Genomic DNA, 25,534 nt, shown 5'->3' with positions numbered 1-25,534 from the left:
TATATGTTTAAATGAGCAGCGAACTACGCAAACTAGTTCCTCATTTATATATTCAAGGAATTGATCTGAAATTTAGCAGATATACTTTCTTTTCCCCCAAGCTCATTTATCGGAATCACCGATATTGGACCACAACAGCAGATGACTGTTATTTAAACTGATTGGTCAAAACAAGATTGATGTTATAATAAATGCCCGTGTGAAGCGTATAATATCTTCAGTGCAGACGAAGTTCTTTTTTTTCCTTGTTTTCTCATAGCTTGAGTATTTCACGTAATATTTTAAATAAATTTATTAGAATGAGGAAACCAAATAAGCAGATAGAAATGGATTAGTCATAAATCAAAAAAAAGTAAAGGAACTTGTTTTATTAACGAGGAGATAAAAAAAATTCCTCATGTTACTCTGCCCTCGTTAGGAGGCTTTATTCTTCAACCGGTGGACAAGCTGAAGTACTTAGGGCTGATCCTGTATAGAAAGTTCTCATATGAGCATATGAGCCAAGAAGAGAGGGAGTAAGGCATCAGTCGCCTCATACCGTTGTAGAGAAGCAATTAGAAAGAGGTGAATCTGAGGATCCACTTTTAGGAGTTTTGTGTAACACAAAGCAAAGACTCTTAATACTTCTCTCTACTATGTTAAATTCGAAATATACGAAGAGGCATAAACCGCTACAACTCAGTGCGAAAAATACGATATATCTCTAACGAAAAACGAAGGAAATTTGAGAGATCTGATAGGGATCTTTTCAAAGCGTAGTAGACTTCTACATCGTGCTATCCAGTAATATTAACTATGCCGGTAATTTTATTCAGTAACTATGGAAAATCAGATTAATGAAACATATTACGGCGTAATAAAAATTAGCTAGATTTGTGATTGAAATAATTTACAAAATCATTGTGTACGTTCTACTATAATATATTTTCCGACAGAGTTGCCATATGTATTACAAATCACACAATTATGTTTTAGGTGGGTAGAATACAACAACAATAATAATTCTAACCTTTGGGAGATTCAGATTTCCCTACCGGCTGAATAAAGCTTAGCTGTTTACGGGCAAAACGCTGTCAATCACACGTGTACCATATTGGTGACCATCAAATTGATGGATGAAATTGCTGATTTACCAGCAAATAATAAATATGTTTAGCGCACATAAACAAAACACACACACACACAATCACATATATTTCGACAGTGCATGCATGTATGTATGTATTTGCAACATCACAAAAACGATCAAGCAAATAAAAAAGCAAACTTGGCAAATATTAAATCAATGTGGAGGTCAAAAGCAAAACCAACAACTGATCAAAGCAAAAGGTAAAGCAAAAATTACAACAACAGCAACAACATTAACGCTAACGAAATCTTTGCCTGCTCGAACAGTATTTTAAGGTGAGCCTGCAGCGGATGTGCAGTGATTATTGCAAACAGTTTTTGTTAGAATAACCCGCCGCACAAGCACATACACATCTACACACAATTACAGTACAACCGAAATTACGGAGAGGATGTTTGCATAGAAGAATCTGAAAAAATGTCAGTCTGTATGTACAGGTGTTTGTACAATAATCCAAAAAATGCTAAATGAGAATTTATTGCGGCTGCCAACTGCCACTGTCTGACTGGATGACAAGATGTCACAATGTTGCGCCAGCTAAAAGCCAAATCAATTGCGCTTGCGTGTGGCGCGCAAATCAATAAAACAATAAATAACAACAACAAAGAATCCAGCAAAGTTACGGTAAACAGTTGTTTCCGCTCAAGGAAATCAAGCAATGATTGGGCTGTGAGCATCTTTGTTGTTATTGCAGAAATGTCAATCAACGCTGAGCAAAATGAAAAAAAGGTGTACAAGAACAACTGCAAATTACAATGAAAATGTACATAGCAGCAAACTGAAACAAAAAGGCTTTTGTTAGCAAACGAACCAGCGAACCGGCGAACCGAAAAACAGAAAAAAGAGGAGAAACGAACAACGTAATCAAGGCTAAAACACAGGTCAGAATGCATAATTAAATTGGAGCTGACAAACGATTTGTTTGAATTGTACGAGGCGTAACGAGGAATATGTGGGACTAAATCGATAAATAATTGATAGCTCGGAGAAGGAGTAAAAAAGATGTCAGTATTAAAAGGTGTCACATACCATACTTACCTACACGGGGGAGAGGTTCGTTGAGTGTTTTGATTATGTTTTTCTATCCAATATTTGTTCATATCGTATTGAGATTGTGTGTATTTTTATTTTTTTTTTGCCAATTTTTGCTTCCAAAATTTTCTCATGGCTGGTTTGTGAATCTCGCTGAACCTACATACTTTTTTAAAACAATCAAAAATTGCGTTCTTCGATAATTGGCCGTAGAAATTTACCAAACAATCAAAACACAAATCTGTCCACATTAAAAAGTTTCGTGTTATATTCAGCTTTCAAACGCTATCTTGCATTCTATGATATCTTCGTTCTATAAGAAGTTACAGATCAAAAACAAGACCCGGTGCTCAACCTAGCCCTCTCCCCTGTATATATATATTAGAATGGGGCGTTTTGTATGGCGCCAAAAAACGCAAAATTCGCATATGCGTAGAAATTGTTTACGGATAATTCTGTGATAGGGATTATAAAAATTTGTTTGTCAGTTTTTGATGGCAGCAAAAATAAAAAAAAATCGGAGACAATAACATATATCTCCCATACAACCGATTATTCATTATTATTATTTTATATATGGTATACAGCGTCTACCAATAGCATAACACAGAACTGCAAAATTCCAAAATAATTGTGGTCTCCACGATAATGTGCCACCTTCCCGTCAAAGAAATGCCGGAGTGAAGAAAATATCGCTGCCGTTCAGACCAGTGTTGAAGCCAATCCAAATCAATCGGTTCAACAGCAACGGTCGTGAAGCTCGCAGACAACATTCAGGGTTATCGCAAATAGGCACAAACGGGTGAATATATGCAAACGGAGCCGTGGTGGTCATTTGACCAACATTTTATTCAAATAATAAATGGCATAAAATTATCTGCATAATAAAAACAAAAAAAAAAACAGAACCCATTTTGACCAAGTTTGAAAGTTTTATTTCATTTTAAAATCACGTTGTTCTTGTTGGAGACCCTTTACACTTATTTCATGTCATATATGTATGTACATGTGGGGTGATATTTTGCAAGTCTATAAGTTTTAGTTGTACCAGAGAACGTATATCAATAAATATGATTGCATAGGTATAAGCGTATAAAAATATAAACCGAAAGAGTAACATGCGGCTGTAAGTCAGTGCAAGTCCTGAGCATAATTTTTATTCAATGCTCAGCTCTGTTCACGCGCCACTGTTAAAATTTCTCCTTCCGAGCCGACTGTGGAGAAACACGCTCATCGCATTTTGTTAGGTTTTGACAATTCACACGCTGGTCCGTAGTTGGACCTTCTCTGTATTTTACGTTCTCTGGTTGTACCTATGTATAATAGGATTCAAATCCTAAATTTGAAGTGTGCTTGTTTAATAACTTGAAAAACGAGCAGTTAGCAGCATACAGTACGTAAGCAGAATCATTCATTATGATTAATTTTATTTAAGTATAGAATAATATTCCCCTCTATTAAATATTTTTTAGTATGCATTGTAAGACAGCTATATGCTATTGTGGTACATGTAGGTGATTCCGACAGATGAGCAGCTACTTGGAAAGAAAAAAATGTGCGAAAATTCGGACTACAACCATGCTACTTCCCATATATCACAACTTAAAATTCCATCTGATTTTTACACTTTCCAGTATAAAAATCAGGCACCAAACAATATATTGAGATAAAACTTTACACGAACAGTGCTTTTAAGGTATGCCTTCTTAGGTTTAAAAATTTTTAAAATCGGACTATAATTATTCAAACCCCCATATACCGGAAATGTGAACCCCAGAGGTAATGGGTGACTTTTTACCCAAAATTGCGGTCAATGTGTGAGATATATAAATTAAATTAGGAGAGAACCCTTTCCTAGAAAAAGTATGTCCGTACGTAAAAAATGGGTTGAATCGGGCCCCCATATACCTAATAAAAAGATTTGCGAACTTCGAGATAAAATCGGGTGAAAAGTTGCCTTAGCCCACATATAACTAATAACAAGATTTTAAAAAATCTATTTTACTTTATACCGCATATATTGGTAATGGTTTGTGAGGTACCTTAATAAAACTCACAGAGCATCTGTTGTTGTTAATAATATGTAGTAATGCCCAAAATAGATAAAATCGGTTTAATACTACTTCCGGTTCACTTTATATCGCATATATCGGTCAATATGTAAGATATAACTGAACGTATAAAATATAGTTATAAAACTTATTGAGTCTATGCCCTATAATATAACTTAATAAAATACCAAATTTGATTGTAATCAATTTACAATTTCGCCGAATAATGAATGTTGAATTCTTTCGCAAAATTTTTTCTTAAAAAGTTTTGCCAATAGCTAAAGGTATTTAAACGGCTTTGAACCTTGCAAATTTCAAGAGTATTAAATGTTCGGTTGCACCGAAACTTAGCCTTTTCTTGCTTGTTATATACTGAGTAAATGGACTTATGACGCGTTCCCTGAATTGCTTTTTTCAGTTTCGAAAACATTAATAAGTCAGAGTGAGCCGAACCTAGCGATTGTATATTAAATTTTATAAATAATTCCAATTCCAAAACCCAACATGGTTCACCATTTTACATTTAGGCCAAACCTAGCACAAAAATCTACTAATAAAAACCAATAAATAACAACTGTCTACTGCTACTAACAAAAATGAAAGTGATTTTCGGCTATAAAGCGACTGCAATGAAAAGCACTTTCCCGTTAAAAACAAATAACAACCACCACGCGCATGGCTGGTAGATGGTTTAGTTTTTTCGTTTTTAATTTTTGTGTGTGTACAACTGTTCGCAAGTGCTTAATTTGCTAAGCTGTAAAGTAGAAAATCAAACATAACTGAGCGGCTAACCAAAGCTGCCAGCCAGCCGACCAACCAGTCGATTGCTCACAAAGCAAAACCCAACCGAATGATCAGTCAACCAGCCGGCCAACCGACCAACCGACCGAACGGCCAACCGGCAGACTAACCAAGTAACCAACCCAACAACCAGTCAACCGGCTAACCAAACAATCAAACAAGCCGACAAACAAGCGGGCACACAACCAGACATCATTCATTCAGCGCCTTCCCAGTTTAACACAAACCTGCCTTTAGGCTGGTGGGTGTGTGTGTGTGCGTTTGTTTTTGACCAAAAGTCAAGGTGTGTTCGTAAGAGCTCTTACTTGGTCCACCACGACTTCGCACCACACACCTGCTCACTGCTCGATTTGTTTGCTCTAAATCAACTTTTGCATACTGTTGTTTGATGTTTTCTGTTTCTGTTTCTGTTTCTACTTTTACTTTTTGTTTTTGTTTTTGCATTTGATTTCCTTTTTGTTTCAAAGCAGAAACCATTAAAAGGTAAACAATGTCTCTGCGTATTAGTGTCCCATCAAATGCATATGTGTGTGTGTGTGTGTGTGCTGATGCGCTTGTATTGTACTTCATTCGTTTCCAGCATATGCGTAACCCTGCAAATTACACCTCCCACCCTCACTTCTGTTATTTACTTGTGTTTGCTGTCAGCAAATATTGACCAGCATTGATTGTTGCTTTGCTTTTTGCGACTTTCTGCAGGAAAATTGTTGAATTTTTTTCTCTCCGTAATCGTAACTTGTTTTTGATTTTCCAATGATATTGTTATTTACGCTCTGTGGAATGTGCAAAATAACAAAGTTTATTTTGTTTATACTTTTTTCTTGTTTCGACTTGTACTGATTAGCAATTTCGAGTTGCGGAAATGTCAAGGAAGTGCGGTGCAATCAGCTTGACAAGCACTCGAGTAAATTCGAGGTAAAGGTTAATATATGTATGTATGTGTAATTTTTTATGAACCACGCGTTTTGGTATAATTTTATGTATCTCGACCCCTCTCATTATTTACATATAACATTTGTTCGAATTTGAATGGTCCAAAGTCAAACATATAGCTGAATCAGAGCATTATTGGAATTATAGAATTTAATTAAGGTTTGCACCGCTACCGAAGGTCTCTTGTGCCCATCCCCTCTATAACATATCCTCGAAATGGCCCAGCACTCTGATGACTTTCAAGAACTTGCTGGGCGCTATTGAGGTGATGTGATCCCGATCTACATAGATATAATATGGATCTAAGTGTTGTAAACCTACGCATACAGATTGCTGTGGACTCTATCAAATACTCAGCTGTTTCCGGGTCTAGGTCTCTGGGTGCCTCTTGAGTCTGCAATAATGATCAGTGTGCGATTAGTAGGTTCCTTTATGGTATTGAACCCTACTGCAAAACAAGGTTCTAGTCCCACTAGAAGCAGCGGCAGAGCGGGCAAGTTCGTCAGCCAATTCATTGCCGTAAGTAAGGCAATACCATTATTACAATGGTTGCGTTGGAGATTTTTTTCTTCACACTGATGTATAGCAAAGATCTCGGCTTGAAATATTATCGAAAACATCTCATCCGCTCCATATGTAATAGTCGGTCCAACGATCATAGTATACAACCACCTGATGATGCTTGGCTTACAGCCACAGAATTTATCGGCCAGGCGTCTGCATACCGTGAGTGCTTTTTAGCTTTAGACAGTGTTAGCTCCACATTTTAATTCCACTGTAAAATGGAGTTCAATGTGAAGCGCAGGGCTCTTCTTTTTTTGTAAAAAGGACGATGCTTGTTTTCGTCAGATTAACATTTAACCTAATCCCATTGCACTATTTCTTTGCTAGGCATCCTCGTAACATATTGGAGAGAGCCTCTTGCCATTACAACAATGTCGTCGGCGTACCCTGGACACCGAGTCTCATTGTTAGTGAGCTGCTCAAGGAGCTGGCCTCAGCTATTATAGATGTAGATTACATTTTCTATTCTCCACGGTTCTAGGATAAACGCCATCAGAAGACTGTCTGACATCAGCCCAACAAGGTGGGGCAGTAAAACTTAGCTGGGGAAGGCTATGCCTTATATTTCGAGAAGGAAGCCAGTATCCAATTGATTGGGTATACGGTAAATAAATTACTGACTTATGTGCGTCCACTGGTGGAATTTAATCGTCCCGAACTGTCTGCGGGAAGTGCGCAAGCATCAGTGTCATTGGCCTTTCCTTTAGGTTGGTCGTATAGGTCCTCTAAAATGGGTTTTCGACTAAGAGTATGTTACCATAGTAAGTTCTCATTGATCGGGTTTCGTACCTTTACGAAAGGTAACAAAATTAATCTGAAAAACATGTTTTAAGCTAAACGTTATTGTCAGCTGGAGTCCTTATGGTTATTTCAATTATATTTTTTAAAGAAATTATGGAAGAATTGTAAAATTAGCCGAATTTCTTCTTGCGAATTGATCTTGTGTTGCGCTTACTTCACCCCCACTTTGGTTAAGTTTCCGAATTTCCATGTGTCTTAGTAATTGTGAAAAGTACAGTCTGGTAGTCTCAGGACTTTTTGTTAACCTTTAACCCATACCTTGCCGACGGTCGAGGTGTAGCGGTTATAGATGTGTACGACCACTATCAAGCGGTTGAATTCAACTTTGAAATAGCTTAGGTTAGATTATACTGACTAACTGTTATGCCATACATAGACCTACAAGTTTTTATAATGCCAGGTGGAAGCTCAGTTTAATACGAAATGAAGTTTACGTCGTGGAGGACGTGAACGCTTTTTGCGAAAGTTAATAGAGGCTTGATAATTAATTTTGATACTTCATCCAGCCCTTTAAATTGCGAAACTTCCATGTAACTAAGTCGAGTTCTAGATAAGGCCTACTTCCTTGTACTTTCTATATATGTCATCGTTAATAATGCCCATACGGTCTTCTGTTCCCTTGCTCATGATCTTGCCGATCTGCATGTCCTTAAAGCATTCCATCTCACCCTGATCTGTCTGCAAGCACTTTTGAAAATGTCATTGTTTGTCGTTTTTAGCGAGTTTCATATTTCCTGTTCTGCTTCTGTAATCAGACGGATGGCACTTTTGGCAATCTCATCAATTATTTCGTTTCCGGGAATACCCTTGAGACCTGGAATCCAGTATACATGTAGCTTTCCGGCAGACACTATGTATCTATTGGCTATAATGTTCTTAATGTCGGTTTCTGATTTTAGCTACATATCTCAGCCGTTTGCCTGACCACACAATTTTCTGCCTGGAAGGTACTGCAGTATGCCGACAGCTTGAAGCTTCGCCTGAGATCTAGCTCCGCGCCGTTGCGCCATCCACCTTCCTTTAAAGTGACTTAAAACTTTCTCTCCCAGATCAAGCGTAAGAATATGTGGTGGTTTTTGAGGAAGATTCACCTAACGCTACCAATTTTGCTGGGTATGAATAATATTTAGCATAGCTTAATTATCTACTGTTCCCCAAGTTCCATAAGAAAGCTTTTATGGCGCTGTTTTATAATAAGAGATTAAAATTTTATCTGTGCGGTGGTGGTGGTCAAGTGGGCTTATGAGCTTTAACCAGTTGACTGAGAGAATAGGTTAAAAGCTTCATAAGTCATTACAATTATCTCTGAGTTTGCAAATATGTATGTATATACCATATTTATATTATATAATATATTATATACCTATATGCGGCTTATAGATACAATTAATTAACAATAGTGCGAACATTATTCGCGAATAATCCAGCTAATTTGTAGGTGTTACTTTAAATGGGAATTTCATAATAAGCCCAAACCAGCATAGCTGTGAATTTAATTTCAAGTCATCAGAAGTCAAATGGGATTAATAAACACCACCGCATTACTAGGGAAGCCACATTCATACATAGGACTTATGAATAGTAGCTGCAATAGAATTAATTTTACACGGAAAGGACTGAGAATGTGTTTGAATGTGAAATGTAGCAGAAGGCAAAGCGCTTAGGCTTACGCATAAAACCGCAGGCTAGCTCTAATGGCGAGATGACTAACGCGAACAATTTCAATTTGATGTTATGTCTGTTTGAGAGGCAGGTAGGTAAATAATCTCATGAAATATAGTGTGCTTTTAGGGTTCTAGAATTTTCGCAGCTGTCAAACCAACTGTCAAGTGAGACACATGATTTTAGCATATATGAGGAGAAGTTTTGGTGATCTACAGGACGAGGCTCTTCAAGCTCTTTGTAAACTTGACCGATGAGGTCAAAATGTCTTTATTTCAAATAAAAGTTATATACGCCTAAAAACACACCCTATATTATGTCACTTTGTGTAAGACATGCAATTGCATCAAGTCATACTGACTTATCTAATGGTAGCTACATGCATATAATTTAATTAAATGCCAAATGCTTCTGCGGAACTTAGTGTAAGCGTATGTAATATCAATGACTGACTAAAATTAACGTCCACTACACAAAACAAGTAACGGAAGTAAAACAGTATCTAAGGAAGAGTATGAAGAAGTGAAATTTAGTAGAGTGGGACAATTCAAGTACGTTTCGAATGTCCTTTTGAAGTGTCCTTATCGCTGTAAGTTGTTTGTGGCCACGGAACGAAAGTTAGCGTGCTTGAAGGAAATGTGAAGTGCGAAGCAAGAGTAAGGTAAAGAGAAGTGTCAATAACTAAGTTGCATGCTATATATAAATATATGAATATTTTTCTCATACTCTGTATCTCAAAATCATAACAATAACAATATTTCAACTACAATACAAATTATGTAGAACAGCGGCAATCAACTTTTGAATGACAGCTTAAGTACTTGCCAAACAAAACACTTTGTGAGTGGCGGTATTTTTGTTTTCTTTACCGCGCCCTCATTAGGGTGGTTTGAGTTGGGAAAGATTATTTTTATTCGAAGAAAGCGCAAGCGAGCTCAAATGATTTCAATTTGTTCCGGTTAACATGAATTATGTATATCTAGGAAAGAATTTAAAAGCTATAGATTTTGCTTTAAAAATAATATATTCTCATATTTGAAAACATTGTGCAATGTAATGATGAAGTCACAGCAAAAATAACTGAACTGATTTTGAGTTTATTTGGAATAATACACTGAAGGATATTCTTATGCAATAAAAAAAGAATTATTCACTATTTATTTTTATATGATAGGAGAAAGGTTCGTTGTAAAAGGCCCCAACTTTACTATCCCATTTCGAGCTATGATATATTGAGTAATAATTTGAGCTTTTACCCTTATAACTTACAAATGTGTATTTTTGTGTCTTTTCAGAACTTATATTTCCAAACTCTAGATCCGGGTTCTAGATATCTTCTCAAAGGTTTGGGTAGTTTCATTAAAAGATTCTAAAATATTTAAAAAATGTAAAGCAACTGTGATACTTAGGGACAACCCTAATATAACATACACTCATATCTGATTCCCTCCCTATTGATATGTATTTTTCCCCCGCAATAGAGTATATGTTAGCACTTGTGCTCATCTGCGCTTATAAAATTCATATACATGTATTTAATTGAAACATCATTTATCATTTTTTGACTGACTCATTCGAACTGCCAAGTTGAGCACGCAAACAAAAAGTTTCCGACAGCTTTTATAGACCTATTTGACTTACGCAAAGTCTGCAGGCTTATACAAACATACATACTGTCTTGAAATTATTTGCTCACACATATTGGTGACATTAGTTTATATAGTAAACTCGGGATCGCAATACTGTTCGGGACTATGTTATAAGTAAATAAGGCGAAAAAACTATTTTTTCGGAGCAGATGTCGACTTAAAGATGGGTTATAATACTTAAATGGACATGTGGGATGCTTAAAAGGAATTAGGTCTATATAGCCCTCAAAAATACTTAAATTTGGTAGTTTATTTTAGAAGGAAGGGAGAAAAAGTTTAATTTCTCTCTTTTATTCGTTACTAAATGTATTTGAGATTAAAAAATAATACTCGTTTATTGACAATTTGTCACAAAAAGGCAGCTACTGGGGAAATCTTTTTTCTAGAGATCCACTACAGTAATTCTAAAAATTCACAAATAAACAAAATAATAACTGCCCATTTATCTTTATGTATGTTTTGTAAAAAAATTTCAACATTTCACAATTTTAAAAAATTCAACATTTTATTTAGAACAGGGTATACTAAGTTTGCCACGCTGTTTGTACTACCCAAAAGCAAACGACAGGGTCAAAGTATATATTTAAATTATCAGCGTGGTGAACGTGGCGTCCGTCCCTTAGTTTTTAAGATAACTATGTGAAATTTTGTGCACGTCCTTCTCTCACCAAGAAGCTGCTTATTTGACGGAATGGTCGATATCGATCGGCTATAGCATATATCTGCCATACGACCTGAACGATCGAAATCAATTGCTTGTATAGAAACATTTTCCATTTGACGAAATATCTACACTAAATTTAGCATAGGTTATTACCTAATGCAATGAAACAATCTCCTAAGAATTTGTTTAGATCGTAACACAATAGCATATAGCTACCATACAAACTAACGGGTCAAAGTTCGTGTAAGGAATCTTTTGTATTTGTGAACGGTATAATAGCTTCTTTTTGTAAAAAAACAAGAAAGAGGATTACCTAACAAGGCAAAAATATCTTTTATGTGTATCCTTATCTTGATTTTGATCTGTCAGTTTGAATGGCAGCTATATACCTAGTCGCGCCATAAGTTTTGGCCGTTATAAAAATTAAACTATAATAAATTTTTTAATAAAGTTAATTTTATTTAACAAAGCATACATTACATAAGCGATGTGGCAAATATTATTCGAGATGGTCACCTGTTTTTTTTTCACGCAAGCCTCAAACGGCCAAGGATCAATAAAAGCACGTCCATTTTCTATTGGTACTGACGACGTAGCAAAGATTTTTTGAGACTATCCAAATTTCTGTAAGATAGACCATATTATCCAGCTCTGACCACAAACTATACTTCAATGGATTCAATCCTCTGCGGCTATGAAACCAGATATATTACCTTTTAGCAGCTGCTGGGTTATATTTGCCCTGGTGGTGAACCAGAATCTTACTGCAAGATCTAATATACTCCACCGAAGAGATTATTGTTCAACAGCTTTACCACGCCTTCTAAAACAACAAGCTGGTAAACTTTTGCCTCAGAGGTATATCGCATTTACAGGAGACTCCCCACCAAAGCATTACAGCAGCTGGATGGTCACGTGGTTACCGTTGAAACCTTGAAATAACATGTTTTGCGTCGGAAGGCCTAACCCGTTAAACTATTTTTAAAATTGTATGATACTTTTTTTTTGCATTTAAATATATTACTCTTAAAGTAATAAAAAAAATCATCGCTCATTAAATAATATCTTAGTTCTAAATCAGTTTATATACATAAATCGATATAAAATTACGGTTTTTCGATATCTCAAAACGCACATCAATATCTTCCAACAACAGCAACAAAAACCGCGCAAATTTTTCATAATAACTAAGATCGATTTCTACAACTTTTCGCTGATATGACGCCGACAAAACAAAAACAGCAAAACAAACTCAAAAAACAAACCGCCAACAATTTAAGCGCAGTCAATTCTCATTTCACTTGCTCAACTCAACCACCAAGTGAGCTTGTGACTTGCATTGAATTTGCCTAAAATGCTTGAGCAACAGTGATGTGGCATGTTGTGTGGTTAGAGTAACGTGCGGCGCTCTGCGGAAGTTTAATATTTGTTATTGGGTTTCTTGTTATGTTTTTTCCCTTGTTTTAGCTTTTCTTTATGCGCTTCTAATTGACAACTCACGCAGGAAACAAGCGTTTATCCTGACCGTTGACTGGCGTGGCGGGCAGTGGCTGTGTGAGTGGCGGCGCTCGCCGTACGTCAGCCATGAAATTTATTTATTAAACATCTCTCGAAATTAGCGCCAAGTCATTTTTCTTTTGTACACATAAGTTTTATGTATGTGTGTGTGTACATGCTCACCGGGAAGTGCGTCAACTCAAACTTTCACTCTCAAAGCCATTTGGTAGCTCGAGCTTCGAGTAGTTTGTTCTTCACTTAAGTGACCTACATACATTTATTCTTACTTCGCTTGAAATTTGCTATATCATAGTCTGTGTAATTACTTTTTCTTGTTGTTGCTGTAGTGCTGTTGATTGCATATTATATTTACTGTTATGATTTGTCAAATTTGACATTTTGGTATTTGATATCAACGATTACACTCGTTTGCGTTTACATGTCCGATGGACAACAGTTTGTTGTAGCAAAAGCGTTCGTAATTGCAGATTACTTTAATCAGTTTGAGCTTTGTACCGTTGGAAGTAATACAACAAAAATGATTAATGACGTTTGTGTGTAGGAGTAAATATATAAAAGCAATTATATAGTCGGATTTGCAAATTCGATTGCTGAGGCGCAATAGAAAAAAATATATTTGTGTTGCAAATTTCGAAAAAGACTGAGAAAGTGCACTTAATCGATTCTAGAAATAGAACCGAAAATTTAGTTTTCCACTACTCTTTTCACTTTACTTTTACTCTTACAATTTTTCTATAAGTTGAATGATATATTATAAATCTCTAAAAAAAATATATTCGAAGATTTCCTAACTGATATATTCAAAGGGAGCTAAATGCAAAAGAGTTGGCTATTTCAGGATCCTTAATATAAGCAGACCTAATCATTAAACAATTTTTACCACTTGTAAATTATTATTAGTCACATTATTCGTCTGTAGCTTAACTTGGCTTCCCTTCGAAGTCTATTAATGGTTTCTAAGAATATAAGACCAGAGTTAAGTGCATTCAAGAAGCTAGATATCTCGCTACCTATAACTACAATTAAGAGCAATTTCATTATTCTAAACAAAGTATTCAATGCCTATATGAGATATATATTTAAGATATAAGAGTCTCAAGAGACTGATTCTCACGACAGACTTTTCTACAGTTGTAGACCGCTTCTTTATAATGTCTGAAAACACCAAAAGATGGATCAACTTTCATATAATATATCTTCAAAGTGTATTAAGGCGCTCAAAAATCAATTGAAGCTACCAATATAGACTCAAACCAGTTCGCCCGGTTGGCGAAATTTTGGGTAATATTCAGTAAAGACAATAACTAAGGCAAGGTAAACCTTGATGAGAGCAAGCTTTAATGGATAACTTGAGATCTAATCTGTACCCTAAACGAAGACATCTATACTGATTACACGCTATTTTAAGTTTAGCTCTTGATATCTAGAAGGATAAGAGCAGAATGCAACAATGCCAAGAAAGTCTATAGATGCATTCCGCAGTGGAGTGTTATCTCTGCTCATATGGACATTAGTGGTGAATAAGCTGTTAAGAAACTTTGAAGGCAAATCCACCAAGATAGTGGTATATGCAGACGACAGTGCTATCTTAATAACGGGAAAGTGTCTACACACCAGACAATAGCAATATTATGACCACCACACTCAATACAGTCCAGAATTGGGCATAGTAAGCGTGTATGAGGTTGAATCCGGAGAAAACTGGGAAAGAAGGTTCAGGGTAAACATAAAAAGATATGGTTGACTTAAAGGTGTGTTAGCTGCGTGCAACACATTAAAAATTTATAGGGAGGGCTCGAAAATCGAGGATTGTTGGGGCCAGGATATACTGTCTGGAGTTAGGCAAAAGGCAGCCCTTTAAGCTGCCGAACCACTGCAGCATATTGCTATTGGGCTGGCTTCTAATGCAGAGGCCTCTAATCTAGAGCTAACATCTACGTGGACAGCCAAGCAGCAATCAAGGCAATAACCTAGTTTCGCATATCGGCTTTTGAGAAGCACGGCAGCAGTAGAGAGTGTCGCTAGGAACAAACGACTTCACTTCAACTGGGTGCCAAGTCACAAAGACAACAAGGCAATGAGATAGTGAATGAGATTGTCAAGAGTAGTGTACGGCTGTCGTCCGAAAATGTATTTGACATTGGAGCATGGTATAGCAAAACTGCAAAAGTCATGTGTAGAGCGGTATATCAGGAATACGCAAAGTTTTTACTGGCACTCATTAGAAGGGACTGTAATAAGAACATGATTGAAATACTCACTGGCTACGCCTGCAGAATGAGGATGACAGATCAAGAACGCTGCAGGAAATGTCAAGATCAAGGCACCAGAAGATAATGGATCATCTCTTGTGCGCTTGTCCCGCATTGACAACGCAACACTTCAAGCATTTGGGGCCGCACTATATGAGACGCTGGAGAAGGTTTCGTTAGTGCAGCCACAGAACCTGTTAAAATTCGCGTCAAGCGCAGGCTCGCTAACGAATGACTACTCTTTATGGACTATGCAACGGCACTCCTTCTAATATCGCTAAGAAAATTTGACTATGGCGCTTAATCCTACTAGACTTATCTAACTTAAGCTTAGCTGAGCTGTTTTGTTGAAAAGAATGAAACACATACATAAAGTCATATTTTTCTTAAGGCAACAGAGAGCAGAGCGGCAAAAAACTTGCTGAGGTCCTTCATGAACTCCTTGATGGTTGCAGCTTCTTGGTGATTTTTTAAAGCTTTAGATGTGTTAAAACGGATTGGGACATTGGCAATAGCCAGGCATGAAGGAAAACTAGAAAAACTTGATAAATAATTATAGATATATTATTCATAATTTGTTTGATCAAGGAAGAAAAAAGGTAATTTTGCGTGCTAAAAATCTGGTATAATAGAGAACACATTAATAATGCCTCAATTGCTATGCTATTCTAAATTAAAATTTATTTACAAACGAATATATTTATTTATTTTTAAAAATTTCAAAGGGGAGTGATCAAAATTTGTTCATATATTAATATAGTCTACTTTTAGCCAGCAGTAAGGATATCCTTAAATGACTTGTGTTGGCCACAGAACAGATTAGCATAGTCTAACGACTACTTCTTACCATCACAAGAGTCATTTTCATAAAACAAATATAAACGTTCTCTCAATAAAGTCTGCTAGTACATAATATGTCAATTTCCAAAAAAACCAAAAAAAAAACAAAATTAAATAAAAACAGCAGTAAACTGAAATAGTGTAATTATGGCTTTTGACGGCAGTTTCAAGAGTTTAATACGAACAATTAAAGACAAAACTTCAAATCAAAAATCTAAAAAAAAAAACTAAAATAAATACAATGCTAATTTCGAGGAGGACATCATGGACAATTAAAAGGAGCCAAACGAAAACGAAATTAATTTCGAAACAAGCGTCGATTAAATTAAACGAATTGCAGCGAAGTTGAAGGAAAGACAATTAAATTTCAACACAAACACAAACAGTTCGGTGCATAGTTGTTTAATGTCAGCAAAGGAAGGGCAATAAGAGCAAGAAGACACATGCGGACATACAAATTAATTGCCTGTCAACCGCAGGCGAAGCACGATACGTGTCACTCAATATGTGACGAATACATACTTACATATATACATGTACATTTAAACATATACATACACTCATACAAGCATACATTATCTCACCTACTTATTTGGATGGCTAGTGGCACTTGTCGTCCACCTCGACTGGATGCAACCGCACTCAATCAACGCCGCCATTGCTGCCGCCGTCTTATCAATTTGCCACCAGCGGTTGACCTGAGCACCTCTGTGCACACACACACACACACACAAATACAGGCAACACTGCCATTCGCCGTTTATTGGCATTATTATAGCAGATGTGACACGGCCTGATAGTGGTTTTTGTCGTGCTTATGCAAATCTTCAGCGCTTGTATTCAAGCGGCGTTTCTTAGGGGCACCTGCACTTTCATATGTGTGTGGGTGTACGCAATCGCCATTGTTTAACTGCTAGCGCACTTGTCATACCGACGCTAATGTCATTTCAGCGCCGCAATATACACACCTGCTGTTGTTTATTTGTTGTTGCAACAGGGGGTTTGCTTGTGTGCCACCAACTAAATCATCATTAACCTCAACAACTTGCAACATCAGCCGCAAACTGCTTTCTTAACTGTACATAACACACTCGACGCCTATCAACTTTTATGCTGATGAGCTGTTACTCCCCTGACAGGCATCAGAAATCTAATAATCACACAGCTGCCTACCACCGCCACTTCCACTACGGTCACTCGGCTGTGCTTCACTTCAGTTTCATCTTCAGTTGACTCGCCGGCGGCACAATTGTCAGCTTACAAGCAGTTAACAATATGAGCAACACCTAGTCGAGTATCTGCTTTCCTACACATACTTGTACTCGTACGTACCGTTATAGTTTGTGTGTTGCTGCAATTGCTGTTAACCCTACGAGCCGACGTTGCAATTTGGCGGCCTAATTCGATTGCTTATTCTTGCCTTCAGCAGCTGGTGTACAATAACAAAAATGACAACATCTCGGTTCGCTGTTAAATATGCAAATCTCAGGCCGTTGGGTGTCATAATCAAGCTGAGATAGTGTAACGCAATTACACACGCACACTTGCTTAATCAGTTACGTTTAGGAAGGCAGTTCGAAAAATTTTAAATAACTGGGTGCTTTTGAACTTAAGACATGTGGTTGCTCTGAAAGCTTTAAAGCTCTGTAGGTTATGTAGTTCCTTTATTAATTAACTAAGTAGGATTTCAGAGGTTACGGAGTGCAAACGATTGCGTCTTAAGACATAGCCTTTAAAAATTTCGGTATACCTTATTGCAGAGTAGGTAAGAGAGCCTACAGCACGTTTATTCTCTTTAAGATAAATAGAGAAGTAAGTATGAAGTCTAATGTGCTACAACAGGGTATATGACGACTAGTTCCACAAGTTGTGTAATGATTTCCTTAACGGTTGCCTTATACTGCTGTAGAGGAGCTACTTGTATAAGGAAGAGGTGGGAGCTTTCATCAAAGGTGGTGTTTTAGCTCTACGAAACCGTAGTCAAGCCAATAATGTTCTACGGTGTGTTCGCCTGGTGGATGGTGCTCGAAAAGACCACATTCGTTAAGAACTTTGAACGTGTCCAAATAGCGTCTCGCATCTGTATCTGTGCCGCACTGCGCCAACAATAGCAATTAATGTAATTCTACACATGTATATTGCAATATGTAGGCTCAAAAAAGATGGGTATATGAAGAGATCCAAACAGGATCGCTCTCTGAAATACTTCCCTTTTTCAATTGCATCCCTCAAAACTTAGACCACTGCGCCACAGAACTACTCCTGGTGACTCTTTCTCCGCTCACATACCGACCAAGGATATTTTGACGGGGACAAGTCAGGCAGTGAGTTTTTTCACGGAGGATTTGTTGGAGTGAGAGTTTTCTGTAAGAAGCTCTACGTAAATCTTAGCCTTAGGTTACGAAACCAATGTAGTGTTTTTTAGACAGAAAGGGTTGCTATTAAGGTAGTAGTAGACGTACTACTAAAAACAGCACTTTCAGAGAGGTGATCATTTACTCCGACCGCACAGCGGCAATATTAACGTTGAGTTCGCAAACTGTCAAAAATTGTCTAACCACACTAGATATAACATCAATCTACGTCATTCTCAGACTATTTTCGGTGCCTGGTCATAGCGATAACGCTGGAACCTGCATAGCCAATGAGCTAGTTAGAGGGAGCACTCTTATCCCGCTCACATCGAAAAGGGAACAAGTTGGATGCAACTCGGGTGCGCTTAGCAGGCAGCGTTTGCGGGACTGTGAGATACTTCTGGCCAAGAGTAGAACATAGAAGATCTACTAAACTACTTGCCCTTAGCAAAGTAACAAAGTAAGTGCGTGCCCGTCTAACGTACTCAATCGGAGAAACAATATGAATGAAACTACAACAGTAAAGCATCTCGTTACCTAACTTGAACTTTCACACAGTTTAAAGCCAAATAATATCAAAAATGCAAAGAGTCAATGCCTTGCCTTTACAGACATTGACGATCGTCATTAATAAATAACAAAAGTTTAATGTACCAATAAATGCACTAACGTCAAATATTTTCAAAACTATTAGACATAAAAAAACAGCATCACAATGCACCAGCAATTCGCTTGCAAGTGCTTTGATGGGCTGTAAAATGAAAACGTCATTTTAAACGTCAAAGATTTCCAGAAGAAATACATCAGACTTTATATTTCCTCATTCAATTTTAATTATAAATTAATGACTACAATGAAATATGTGCGAGTACATATTACCCATTCGCGGTAAGACGTCAAGATACTAAGAAAGTATTAAATTCGATTAGGCACATTCGCTGATGATGATATTTAGTTTTGTTCGTACGTACGGATTGATACTTCCTGGCAGGAAAAAGTTAAAGTCAAAGTTACTTCAACCAGTATCACATCAAGAAAAATAGAGAAAGAGGGACAAAAATTAAGACATTATGCGTTAAAGGCAAGAATTATTTTTATTTACTAACAAGTGAATATTAAAATTTAAAGTGAAATCAAAATCGTATAATCCTATAAATGTAGATAAATATTTACCACATATTTTTATTTAAATTGCCGCATCGGCAGCCATTAGTGATGAATCGTTAGATCCATAAATAAAGTATTAATTGCATCTTAAGACAAAAATTGTTCAAAATTTCGTACAGCGCTTCATCAATTCTTTGGCTAATATTATCTTTGATCACCATAGCATCTCTTACAGAGTTATATACAAGAACTGATGTAATAGCTGTCTATGATGCAGCTGAACGTATTGGAACACCTCATTTAAGTGGTACAACAAAGCAAATCATAAACTGTATACTTCAGGTCATATTAGATATTAGATTCGGAATTATAAATAATTTGTTAAATAAGCCAGTCTCTTGTATTTATACCAGTTGTTTGTTCTATTCCAGTCTCTATAGCCAGTCTCTTGTATTTATACCAGTTGTTTGTTCTATTCGCCGCTTACCACTCACTCTGGTGAAACGAGGCATCTACTTCCTCAAAAGTGTATTCTGTTCGTAATAGCAACTCTTAACAAGACTGATTCTATATTGGTACACGAGGTTGAAATTTTTTTCGTTGTTGATAGAGTAACATCAAAGTATTAACTATCAAGAGTGTAACAGTTGCTCATTTGCCAGAGAATTCACTCGCCAACTTTTACCTATACCACACAAAAGCAACTTTTCTGCGGATTTTTAGGTCGGCTTTCTCTCGAATCTTTAATATTTTCACTAAGTACCTGGGGAAGTCTTTCAGTAATGCTTTGTAGACTGATTCTTTAAATCATGCTTCCAAAGGATTGAAATGAATGCTATTTATTGGATTCTAACAACCATGTTCAAGTAGTCTACATAGCTAAAACAGAAATATAAATGGATAACTCAAACTTCAATGAACTGCGCTTCGAGATCATTTGTAATGAGATTTCCGACGAACACTTCTACCTATGTTAAGCAATTTCTATATATTTATGTAATTTATCTCTTTTTATACCAATTTCTCCGAACTATTGAAGAAACCAACAGTTTGAAACTTCAAAATCATTACTAGAAATTCCTGCATCCAATTGACTAGAAATCAATATAACCACCTAAATCTATATACAAGTATATATGTATTCTTCCATTACCATTACTCACTTGCACTTAGTTGCTCGCTTTTGTAATTTTTTCCAATTTTTTGCTGCTTTTGTTGTTAATGCTTTTAATCTCCTTTCGCAGCGCTGCTATAATCAATTAACAATTTAATTTCCGTTCACTTTGGAAGGGGTCACGAAATGTCTGCGCTTCGGCCATTTGCGAGAAAGGATAGCTGAATTTAGTTTGTTGGTATGTGAACCATAGACATTGGCGGGGGTCGGTGTGTTTGCGAATGGCGGTTGGCGCCAATAAGTGATGACAGCGAATGCATGAACACGTCATGCAAGCCACTAAATCCATTTATGAATTGGGAGAGGGGAGTGACTGGTGCATGCGCTTGTTGCTTAATTGAACAGATTTCCACGATAATGACATGTGATAAGCGAGCAGCGCAACAGAAGAACATATAGTAACATGAGCAGAAAATTAGATTTGTTGGTAGTTTGTTGAGCAATTTAATACAATTTTTAACAAAGATCTAATTGGCTTATGAAAATATGAAACATTTTTATTATGTTAGCTTTAGTTGAGAAACCGGAAAATTTTATAAAAATTTTTAAGTAAAATATGGAATTCAAAACGATTTTGCTACAATAGCCAAAATATTTGTCACTTCATTGCATTTAAAATATCCTTTATAAAACCTTATTGTTGCTGCTGTTATTATTGTTGTTGTTTTGATTATTGTTGTAGCTCTTGTTGTTTTTAATATTGTCAGCATTTTGTGTGTTGTTTTAGTTGTTTTTGTGTCGATTGTTTTTATTGTTGTTGTTGTTGTATTTTTGTTGTTGTTGCGCACATTGCTATTTTATCAATTTTGTTGTTTTTGTTTACTGTCCGCGCATCAAATTTCCCTCTATATAGCTATGTATGGCCATACCGTATACACATAAAATACCCTCACACGCATACATACATACCCACATACTCGTATATGCGTCACATATAAAACGGCGTTGAACTTTTACGAAAAACGTTTTGATGGTTATTGACTTTTAACAGAAAAATTGATGTAATGCAATTAGTTTTACTGCTATTTCGTTCATGACATCAACGATTGGCGACACTACAACAAAGCTGCAACGGCGGAAACACACAAACACATGCGCATAATAAATGACGTATAAAGTGGCCGATGAAAGATAGCCGATAGATAATGTACTGTTGGGTGCTGGGCTTTTCGGCAAAAGGGGTTGGGGGTGTGGCACATGCCAAGCTTCAAAGTAGAGACCATCAGTTGGCCAGTGTATAGTCATAGTTTGGGGGTGCTGTGTTGGAGCCGTGGACGTGTTGAACTGACGACTAGTTGTTGTGTTGGCCATTTCAGCATTGCGCCCCATTGACAGATATTTGCGTTTTTGGGGTTTGAGGTGTAAATTGATGTAATATTTGAAACAATTTCAGTCTCCATGGCTTTAAAAAAGTTCAACGACACGTTTTTGTTATTGCATTTGCTGTTTTTGTTATATTTTTATATTTTTGTTGCTGAGTTTTATGGGGTTGATTGTAAACTTTGACTTGACTTTATTATGACGCAATTACTCCTGAGTATTAATTAATGTGTCAATTCAATTTTGTCAATATGAGCGTTCGTAAATGTTGAATATAAAAATTGCTTTGGAAAATGGTGAACTTTTATATACAATAATTGAATTGTATGAGCTCGTGTGTTGAAAGGCTGTTTAAAAGTTGTGTGAAATTTTCAGCAAGTGATACAATGCGATAAATGGTATAATAAAGTTTTAGACTACTTTTTTATACCCTGAACAGGGTATATTAAGTTTGCCACGAAGTTTGTAACACCCAGAAGGAAACGTCGGACAGCCTATCAAATGTATACATAAATGATCCGTCTGTCTGTACGTCCATCCGTCTGTATATAAGCGAACTATAATAGTTCTCAGTTTTTGAGATAATGATTTTAAATTTAGCATATAACCTTTTCTCACCAAGAAGCTGCTCATTTGTCGGAATGGCCGATATCAGACCACTGTAGTATATAGCTGTCATACAAGCTGAATGATCGGAATCAAGTTCGTGTATGGAAAACTTTTTCATATGATAAGATATCTTCGTTAAATTTGGAACCAATTATTATCTAAAGCAATAATGAAATATAAAAATAAATTGTTAAGATCGGATCGCTATAGCATATTGCTTGTTCTTCTAAGGTACTTTTTGTATTTGTGAAGAGTAGTATAGCTTCGGTGCAACCGAAGTTAACGTTTTTTCTTGTTACACGATTTTTTGATCAAAGCAGATCACAAAAACGCGAACTCACAAGACAAAGATCTCAAAATGTGTATATATTTATTTATATCAATATGCTGTCAGATGTCTCATTGTGTCCAGTGTTAAACCGAAAACAGTAAAAGTATTAAATAATGCAGACAAATATGGCCTTAAATTGAAGTCTGCTCACTTAAAGCTATTGACTTTTTTTCTCTTGAAGCAATCTGTATATTGCGACGAGAATAAATCAGTCAGAATAGTTTACAACTAACATCACATGTTCTTCACTAACTTAGATCCGCATCTGTGCTAATAGGCATTTCCGTTTTCTAAATCTTATATACTTCAATCACATCATTGATTCAAGCGCAATTGAGTTCCCCGTCGATATCAATAAAGTTCAGCTAAAAGAGAGTTGCACCTCAGCTTTCATCTCATTTTCCTTTATCTATCGCATCACCAAGGGAATCTAAGACTATTCTCAATGATTTTATTCCGCTGCTTATTCAACGTTAAATAAAAGAAAAGAGGAAAACTAAGCGAACTGCCAGAAAACTCGTGTAGTATTAAAGTCGCTGAAGAGAATCTAACCAATTTTAGCAACAGAAGTGCTCGTCCTCGCGCGGTTTGAATATATTCAGCTTTAAAATCTGTTCGCGGACGCATTCGCAGAAATCTCTTTAGAAAACTGAAAGTCATGTCACGGGAAATGGATATATCGAGCAGAGCTATATCAAGACTTACTCGAGATTGTATCCAGCCTACCGTCGATCAACTAGTCATCTTCTGACAAAGCGCTTGAAGCAAATTAAGTTCAGTGGCACCCAGTCAACGGTTATGAAAGCAGCTTCATCAATGGAAACTGTGTGTAATGGCGGTAGAGACTTCCCATTTAAGCATTTACAGATACGTTTTAACGGGTTTGGCAACGTGAGGTCGAGCATTGTCATGCAGCAGAGTCACATTTTTTTTCCCAGCGCATGTAGTCGCTTTGAAATTGCTTGGGTGTGACACCCAATGCTGAAGCAAGCTCTTATTACGTTTGACACGGATCCTCATCGAGCATCGTCTCCAAATCCCCGTCTTCGTAGGGTTTTGGCCTTTCTTCACGAAGACGGTCATTACTATCAAAATCGTCATCTTTGAGGCAACGAAACCAATCATGACACATTATTTCACTTCAACATTACCTCCATAAACTATTTGGACTTCCCGATGTACTTCCGCCGCCGATTTCTTTGACTGAAAGAAGAAAATCAACACTTCTCGCAAATGACGATTATTTGGCAAACAAAATCGGACATATTCGCAGAATCAAAAGTATATAACTGATATAATTATGCTACAATGTTAGCACTCACGAAAGATTTCCCTTTTTTAATAAAACGCTCTTTTTATGTTTAAATTAAAAATGTTTATTTTTTTTATTAAATGTTATTTTCACAACCGTTGAACTAAACGTTAATACCACGATTTTTAAAAGGGCGGTAGCGCAGATAGCGATTATACGGTGACGTTGCGCAAAAGAGATCGGAATTATTTCGAATGTGGTGAATTGAAGATCCAATCCCTCTTTTTGTTGATTGTGTGGGGTGTCATCGTGTATGGTGGTAACTTCTGTGCTGACATCGTGTGCAGTGTGGTCGTTTATGTTGTGAGTGCGTGTTGTGTTTCAAGGTGTGGTGTGTTGTATTAGGGTGTGACATTATTTACCCTGAAGAAGCGGTGTAGTTGGAAGGGGAGTTTTTGTCATTTAAACATCCTGGGCCCCCTAGGCGAATATTTTGCCTAGTAGTACAGATATGCTGTAAATGTCCCAGGTATCACGGCGTACTGCAATTGGAGTAGCCGAGGGCGCGGTATGCATGATAATGCAGTAGTGGTAGATCCATATTTACCTGTACGTGTAGGATGGAATCTTGATTTTGAAATTGGTATTATGTTTTTTGATTTGGAAGTTAGTGCGTTAAGCAAGCAACGTTGTTTTGCATTTATTCGATTTGTTGTTGTGACGACGTATTATTAGATGGTATATTTTTGTTTATTCATTTTATTGCCGATTATCTACTATTACTTTATTATCGGCTTATAGAATGGCGACTCCACGCCTAGCTCAGATATGGCCAGAATGGGTGCTTCTTTGAAACCTTTGAAGAGGGATCTTGCGAGCGTAAGATTTGTGATTTACGGCTACTTTTTAAGTGGATTTGTACACGTATTACAAGTATTTCCCATAAACCACCAATACGAAGGGGGCTTAGATATATGCGATTAGAGCGACCTTTGCTTGTTGTAAGGCTTGGTGCGTCATTGTATCGCATTGGGAGCATGCTGATCGCTTAACTTTATTTTTAAATTGTTTTATAATTTTGAAAAAGTAAGCTACTAGAGCATAATTTGTTATGTGTCGATTTTTTCGACTTTTTTGGGATAATTTGGATATATGTATGTTAAAGTGCGTATGCACTAATTTGGCAAGTAGGAGGGCATAACATATCTCAAGCTTTTTGAATCAGGATTTTTGTATCATTATTGGCAAGAGCCAACCTGCGGGGTCGAAAAGTTACATATTTGTGTTTTTTCAAACTGATCTTGTCAGAAGGGACTCTGAGTTTGTTTTTTCGGCTAATTCTTGGAGTGTTGGAACATTGTGAATTTAGTGGTAGTCGTATGACGTACCGACCATTATTTGATCGAGTAGTTGTGGCTTTGTAGAAGTCTTTACAATACTGATCTTCTGAGGTTTTAATTGATATGAGGGGGCATTTTTCTAACTCCCGAA

At 36.7% G+C, this 25,534-nt stretch overlaps 1 protein-coding gene across 1 annotated transcript in view; it reads left to right on the top strand.

Moving 5' to 3' along the window:
• The first annotated feature begins 3,714 nt into the window (after positions 1-3,714).
• The window catches only part of LOC106618802 (protein G12), a 37,491-nt gene continuing 15,671 nt past the window's right edge, over positions 3,715-25,534 (top strand). The window contains exon 1 of the transcript XR_011396234.1: positions 3,715-3,857. The gene's annotated coding sequence lies outside the window, so the exon portion shown is untranslated. The remainder of the gene's footprint in view (positions 3,858-25,534) is intronic.

Source organism: Bactrocera oleae, chromosome 4, assembly GCF_042242935.1.
Source record: "Bactrocera oleae isolate idBacOlea1 chromosome 4, idBacOlea1, whole genome shotgun sequence".
In the NCBI taxonomy this organism is placed as follows: Eukaryota; Metazoa; Arthropoda; class Insecta; order Diptera; family Tephritidae; genus Bactrocera; species Bactrocera oleae.
This window is presented reverse-complemented; position numbering and strand designations above follow the sequence as displayed.